Raw genomic sequence first — 8,216 nt, 5'->3', positions numbered from 1 at the left:
TTAGGATTTCCATCAAAATGCCATCATCATTCTTCACAGAACTAGAAAAACAGTGCTAAAACTCATATGGAACCAAAAAAGAGCTTGCACAGCCAAAGCAAGACTAAGCAAAAGGAACAAATATGGAGGCATCACATTATCCAACGTCAAACTATACTACAAGGCTATAGTTACCAAAACAGCATGGTACTGGTATAAAAACAGGCATGTAGACTAATGGAACAGAATAGAGAGCCCAGAAATAAAGTCAAATGCTTACAGCCAACTGACCTTTGACAAAGCAAACAAAACATAAAGTGGGAAAGACACCCTATTCAACAAACGGTGCTGGGATAATTGGCAAGCCACATGTAGAAGAAACTGGATCCTCATCTCTCACTTTATAAAAAAATCAACTCAAGATGAATCAAAGACTTAAGTCTAAGACCTGAAACCATAAAAATTCTAGAAGACAACGTCAGAAAAACTCTTCTAGACATTGTCTTCTTAAGGAGTTCATGACCAAGAATCCCACAGGAAATGCAACAAAAACAAAGAAAAACAGATGGCACTTAGTTAAACTAAAAAGCTTCTGCACAGCAAAAGAAATAATCAGCAGAGTAAGCAGACAACCCACAGAGTGGGAGAAAACATTTGCAACCTATGCATCCAACAAATGACTAATATCCAAAATCTACAAGGAACTCAAACAAATTAGCAAGGAAAAAACAAATAATCCCATCAAAGAGTGGGCTAATGACATGAATGGACAATTCTCAAAAGAAGATATACAAATGGACAACACACATATGAAAAAATGCTGAACATCACTAAGTATCAGGAAAATGCAAATCAAAACCACAATTTGATACTACCTTATTCCTACAAGAATGTCCATAGTCAAAAAATAATAGATGTTGGCATGGGTGTGGTGAAAAGGGAACACTTTTACACTGCTGGTGAGAATGTAAACTAGTACAACCACTCCGGAAAACAGCGTAGAGATCCATAAGGAACTAAAAGAAGATCTACCATTTGATCCAGCAATCCTACTCCTGGGTATATACCCAGAGGAAAAGAAGTCATTATACGAAAAAGACACTTGCACACGCATGTTTACAGCAGCACAATTTGCAATTGCAAAAATATGGAACCAGCCCACATGCCCGTCAATCAATGAGTGGATTTTTTTTTTTTTTTTATGAGACGAAGTCTCGCTCTTGTTACCCAGGCTGGAGTGCAATGGCGCGATCTCGGCTCACCGCAACCTCCGCCTCCTGGGTTCAGGCAATTCCCCTGCCTCAGCCTCCTGAGTAGCTGGGATTACAGGCACGCGCCACCGTGCCCAGCTAATTTTTTTGTATTAGTAGAGATGGGGTTTCACAATGTTGACCAGGATAGTCTCGATCTCTCGACCTCGTGATCCACCCGCCTCGGCCTCCCAAAGTGCTGGGATTACAGGCTTGAGCCACCGTGCCTGGCCAATGAGTGGATTTTTAAAATGTGGAATACATATACCACGGAATACTATTCAGCCATTAAAAGGAACAAAATGGCATTTGCAGCAACCTGAGTGAAATGAAGACCATTATTCCAAGTGAAGTAACTCAGGAATGGAAAACCAAACATCATGTGTTCTCATTCATAAGTGGGAGCTAAGCTGTGAGGACACAAAGGCCATACGAATGATACAATGGACTTTGGGCACTCGGGAGAAAGGATGGGATGGGGGTGAGGGATAAAAGACTACACACTGGGTACAGTGTACACTGCTCGGGTGATGGGTGCACCAAAATCTCAGAAATCACTGCTAAAGAACTTAGTCATGTAACCAAACACTCCCTGTTCCCCAAAAACCTATTGAAATAAAAAATAAAAAATTTTAAAAGTAATAAATCTTATTCTTTTAAGGAAAAGGTAGATGTGATTGTGTCTCCTGCTTTTTAGTAAAAGAAAAAGTAAATCCACATCATTCTGCAAGGAAAATAATTAGTCAAATACTAAGATCTGAACCTATTCTCTCAGCAACTACACTCAGAATGAGCATAGATTCCTTTGCCCTCCCCCAACTGAGTGAGGAAATACAACCAATCTGATAGGAAAGCAACTCTTAAGAATTTTCTTCACTACCACAGTGGCCAGTACACTATGGGCATGCTTTAAGTATTGGTTACTTGTTGAATTACCTCACCTCTACAGACATTTGCTATTCTTCAAGGATGCTTCATATCACAACCTCTGCTTGATGATTGAGTCATCGCCCTGGTTTATGAAATAGTAGCAGATGTTCTCTCTCTCTCCCAACCTTTCTTGCAACTAAGGGCAAGTATTTGCCAATCAGATACTCCTGGCCCAGACTTTAAATTGCAAGCTGGGTCACAAGTGAGCTGTTCTCTGCAGAATTCATTCTGGCAGGGTTCAGGGAGCGGGGGTGGCTCAGATACAGCTGTGGCTGTAGTTTAAGTGGTAGATTCTGACATCTAGTGTCAGAGCTCTATGGGACATAAGTTGCAGTGCTGTGGCCAGTGGCAGCAAGGGGGTCATCCACAGCCTACTCTGTAACACAACAGAAATGTTTTTCCTGACTACTTAGCCTCAGGATCTGGTCTTCTGTGCCACCCATCCTCCAGAAATCCTGTAAATTACCCAAAATTGATTTTAAAAATTAAGTTATAATTCACACACAGAAAAGAGCACAAGTCTTAAGAATGTAGGTCAATAATATCTTACATATCTACTTCCCTCTGTAACCACTGCCTATATCAAGATATAGAGTATTTCCAACATGCAGAAGGCTTGTTCATAGAGGGCTCTCTCAGTATTTCCTCAGGAATGGCAATCCTGACTTCTTTCCCAGAGACAAGTTTTTCCTGTTGTTGAACTTCATATAAATGGAATTACACAATATGCAGTCTTCTATGCCTAGCTTCCTTCACTCAACATTGTGTCTGTAAAATCCATCCATTCATGCCTCTATTGAAGCATGTATCCGTAGATCAGTTTTTAAATTGATGTCTAGATTTCCATTGTGTATTTATAACACAATTTATATAGTTTGTTGATGAACATTTGGTTGCCCCCAATTTTGGGTTATTACAATTAAAGTTTCTACACAGCTTATTATGTACGACTTTTGGTAGACAAAAGTCCAGATTTCTGTTAGGTATACCCAGGAGTAGGTCATTGGGTTTAAGTATGTTTAAATTTAGTGGCTACTCAGATTTTTCCAAAATGATTGATTTATATTCTGACCAGCAATATGAGAGAATTTTAGTTGTTCTATGTTCTTGTAAATATTTGACATTGTTAACATTTTAACTTTAGCCATTTTGGTGGGTATTAAGCCATTGTTCATTGTGATATATTTGCGTGTGTGTGTGCATGTGTCTTTGACCACATATTAAAGAAACTTATGAATGAGGAATCAAAAGAAAGATAAAGCTTGTTCAAAGGACTAAAGGAAAGACAGAAATACTTATAGTAATTAAAAGAAAAAATGTTACTTTAGATAAAAACTTGCTTAATGTCCAACAGGTAAATGAAACCATAATCTTTAGTGTTATCTTTTTTACTGAGACTCATTTACATGTCTACAGAAAAAAATCAATTGCATTGTTCTAGAGAATAATTTACATGCCATTCAGTTTGCTAAAAATTAATGTCGATCTGGATGTACAAATTTAATTATTTTATCCCTGCAGAAGTTGTATGTTGGAACCCTACTACCCATGTGATGGTATTAGGACGTGGGGCCTTTCAGAGGCAAATACATAATGAGGGTGGAGCCCTCATGAATAAGATTAGTGCCCTTATAAAAATAGACATGAAAGAGATTATCTTCCTCTCAGCCATTAAGGCTACAATGAGAAGACAGCCATCTGTGAACCTGGAAGTGGGCTGTCACCAGACACTGGATCTGCCAGCACCTTGATCTTGGACTTCCCAGCCTCCAGAATTGTGAAAAACAAATATTTATTGGTTAAGCCACCCAATTTATGTTTTCCTGCTATAGCAGCCCAAACTGACTAATATCTTAACAAATAGCAACTACTGAGTCAAAGAAGGACCTATTTGACAATGAAAGGACATGCAGTCATCCTCTTCTCTTTACAAGTTATGGACATTTTTCATTAATCATTCTTTCATTGCTATTATCAAGGATCTCATGGTGGTTTAGCCTTGTACACTTACATAGATGCAGCAAGAAGCATTAATTAATATTTAGAAAACAACTTGTGGTGTATAACCAGGAAATTTAGAGCTGTACCTACTTAAGACCAGAAGATTAACTTCTATCTAAAGATGTCGTAGAAACAGTTTTTCAACAGTCTCCATTACTCCAAGATGTTTTTAGTTACTCTTCTATTCTAATGTTAGAAAACCAAACCCAATAAATTCATCTCCATTAGATTTTACCTGCAGAACCTATAAATGTGGGTACATTCCTTTGTTTTCAAGGTCTCAAAAATCTTCTGAAACCATGGGCCCGCAAGAAAGTGACCTTACTTCCTTTAAGGCTAGGTCTCTATAAACCATAGAATAGACACAATACCGGCTTCCTAGGAGGTTTTTTTTTTTTTTGAGACGGAGTTTCGCTCTTGTTACCCAGGCTGGAGTGCAATGGCGCGATCTCGGCTCACCGCAATCTCCGCCTCCTGGGTTCAGGCAATTCTCCTGCCTCAGCCTGTTGAGTAGCTGGGATTACAGGCACGCGCCACCATGCCCAGCTAATTTTTTGTATTTTTAGTAGAGACGGGGTTTCACCATGTTGACCAGGATGATCTCGATCTGTTGACCTCGTGATCCACCCGCCTCGGCCTCCCAAAGTGCTGGGATTACAGGCGTGAGCTACCACGCCCGGCCCCTAGGAGGTTTTTTAGACATTGGTTTCACATGTGAAGTACGACTCTTGTTTTTTTAATGGTGGACTAGTCATAATATTTAAATAAATTTATTGGCACTCTAAAAAATAAAATAATTTTGTATTTGTCAATTAATTTGTAAAATTAATTGTTTGTTAAAAAGGCTTTGTTGAATCTATGTAAGTAACTACATTGCCACTAAAAGAAAAGAAATTCAGTAAAAATAATTGTTGCTGATTACTGAAGGATCAATGAGAATAAGATATCCTTTTTAAAATTTCCTACTAAAATAAGATTAGAGATAAGAGTTGAGAATAGATTAAGTAGCAATATCGATTATATACCTATCAAAAATATAACATTGGTTGGGCACGGTGGCTCATGCCTTAATCCCAACACTTTGGGAGACGGAGGTGGGTGGATCACCTGAGGTCTGGAGTTCAAGACCAGCCTGACCAACATCAAGAAACCCCGTCTCTACTAGAAATACAAAAAAAAAAAAAAAAAAAAAAAAATAGCCCAGGGGTGATGGTGCATACCTGTAACTGTAATCCCAGGTACTTGGGAGATTGAGGCAGAAGAATCACTTGATCCCGGAAGGCGGAGGTTCCGGTGAGCCAAGATCGTGCCATTGCACTCCAACTTGAGCAACAAGAGTGAAACTCCGTCTCAAAAAATAAAAATAAAAATAAAAAATATATATAAAACATTGACATGTAACACTTGCAGGGAACTAAAAAAGAAGAAAAAGATATAATATCAAAACTAATGCTAACATTATTTCAATAAAAAAATTGCAGTTTTGTATTCTCATCAGTTCATCATTTTTCTTAATTAAGTTTTGCTTCACTAGATATTGGGGAGCAGTCTAGTTTTCAAGAGTTCATGTCTTTCTGGACTGGAGGGAGTTCTGGAAATCTTGTCCCATGGGACACTCTGACAGTTGCCTAAGCAATGTCCGCTCAGAAGCCATGTATGCATGAGTCTTTTCCAGTAAATTTCTGAAACTATCTTTGTTTGATAAAGATCCATTTTTAGAATTGTAGCTTATAGCAGAGCCTTTGGGCAAGTATAAGACAAGGACTGAGCCCACTGGTTTATGAGAAGACAGACTGGCTGCAGTTATTGTAATAACTAACAAAATCAGAATGAAGGAAAGTAAAAATTTTCAGTAGGGTATGGTATATAATTACTTTCTGAGGATTTGATCAATGTTTCCCCTGAAGGTAAGAATAGCCTATGAACAGTTAGAGTTTTTAACGAATATCCAGGGCTTTCCAATCCCTCCTGCCAAATTGTAACAAGCTCTGAAATACACATCAGTAAGACTTTACCAGCACAGAACTAACCTAGGAAAACTGAGCCTCATTTATTTGACCTTTTCCCATGTAGCTTTATAATAATGTTGAAAGAGTTAAGAAAAATAGATCAACCTGAAGCTAATTATTTTTAGCCTCCCTCTTTTTATAAAGTTAAAGAAACAAACAAATCAATTTTTAAACTGGGAAGAACTTCAGAGGAACCACACAGTTTGTTTAGGTGCAAAACATTTTAAGAAAAGAAAATTATGAATCTAAGATCTGATCTTGGGAAAGAAAACTGAATCAATTAACACAGGTACATGGTTTCTTGGTTCAGAGCACAACACAGGGGCTAGTGATCAGTGAATAGTTGTAGTGGGTGGTGTGGTCACCTATTAATAAGGGGATCCTGTAGCATTTAAAAATAAACCCAGTAACACCCTTGTAGGAAAATTTAGCTTATTCAGAAGTAACTTTTATTCTTTGTTTGCTTGCTTACTTCTTTGTTTAATAATCAAGAACAGGATGGGTACAATGACTCATGCCTATAATCTAAACACTTTGGGAGGCTGAGGCAGGAGGATTGTTTGAGGCCAGGAGTTCACGGTTACAGTAAGCTATGGTCATGCCACTGCACTCCAGTCTTGGTGACAGAGCAAGAACCTGTCTTTTTTTTTTTCTCTTTTTTTTAATTTATTTTTATTTTTTTTTATTTTTATTTTTATTTTTTTATTTTTTTTATTTATTGCATTTTAGGTTTTGGGGTACATGTGAAAAACATGCAAGGTTGTTGCATAGGTGCATACGTGGCAGTGTGATTTGCTGCCTTCCTCCCCTTCACCCATATCTGGCATTTCTCCCCATGCTATCCCTCCCCAATTCCCCACCCCCCCGCTGTCCCCCCCACTCCCCCACAACAGACCCCCATGTATAGTGCTCCCCTCCCTGTGTCCATATGTTCTCCTTGTTCAACACCCGCCTATGAGTGAGAACATGTGGTGTTTGATTTTGTGTTCTTGTGTCAGTTTGCTGAGAATGATGGTTTCCAGGTTCATCCATGTCCCTACAAAGGACGCGAACTCCTCGTTTTTAATGGCTGCATAATATTCCATGGTGTATATGTGCCACATTTTTCCTGTCCAGTCTATCATCGATGGGCATTTGGGTTGGTTCCAGGTCTTTGCTATTGTAAACTGTGCTGCTATGAACATTCGTGTGCATGTGTCCTTATAGTAGAACGATTTATAATCCTTTGGATATATGCCCAGTAATGGGATTGCTGGGTCAAATGGAATTTCTATTTCTAGGTCCTTGAGGAATCGCCACACTGTTTTCCACAATGGTTGAACTAATTTACACTCCCACCAACAGTGTAAAAGTGTTCCTATTTCTCCACATCCTCTCCAGCATCTGTTGTCTCCAGATTTTTTAATGATTGCCATTCTAACTGGCGTGAGATGGTATCTCAATGTAGTTTTGATTTGCATTTCTCTAATGGCCAGTGATGATGAGCATTTTTTCATATGCTTGTTGGCCTCATGTATGTCTTCTTTTGTAAAGTATCTGTTCATATCCTTCGCCCACTTTTGAATGGGCTTGTTTGTTTTTCTCTTGTAAATCTTTTTTAGCTCGTTGTAAATTCTGGATATCAGTCCTTTGTCAGATGGGTAGGCTGCAAAAATTTTTTCCCATTCTGTTGGTTGCCGATTCACTCTATTGACTGTTTCTTTTGCTGTGCAGAAGCTGTGGAGTTTGATTAGGTCCCATTTGTCTATTTTGGCTTTTGTTGCGAATGCTTTTGGTGTTTTGGTCATGAAGTCCTTGCCTACGCCTATGTCCTGAATGGTTTTGCCTAGGTTTCCTTCTAGTGATTTTATGGTGTTAGGTCTTATGTTTAAGTCTTTAATCCATCTGGAGTCAATTTTAGTGTAAGGTGTCAGGAAGGGGTCCAGTTTCTGCTTTCTGCATATGGCTAGCCAGTTTTCCCAACACCACTTATTGAACAGGGAATCCTTTCCCCATTGCTTGTTTTTATCAGGTTTGTCAAAGATCGGGTGGTTGTAGATATGTTGTG

Source organism: Aotus nancymaae, unplaced genomic scaffold, assembly GCF_030222135.1.
Source record: "Aotus nancymaae isolate 86718 unplaced genomic scaffold, 86718_ANA_hifiasm-v0.15.2.pri h1tg000040l, whole genome shotgun sequence".
Lineage (NCBI taxonomy): Eukaryota > Metazoa > Chordata > Mammalia > Primates > Aotidae > Aotus > Aotus nancymaae.
Note: the sequence above shows the minus strand (reverse complement) of the source record.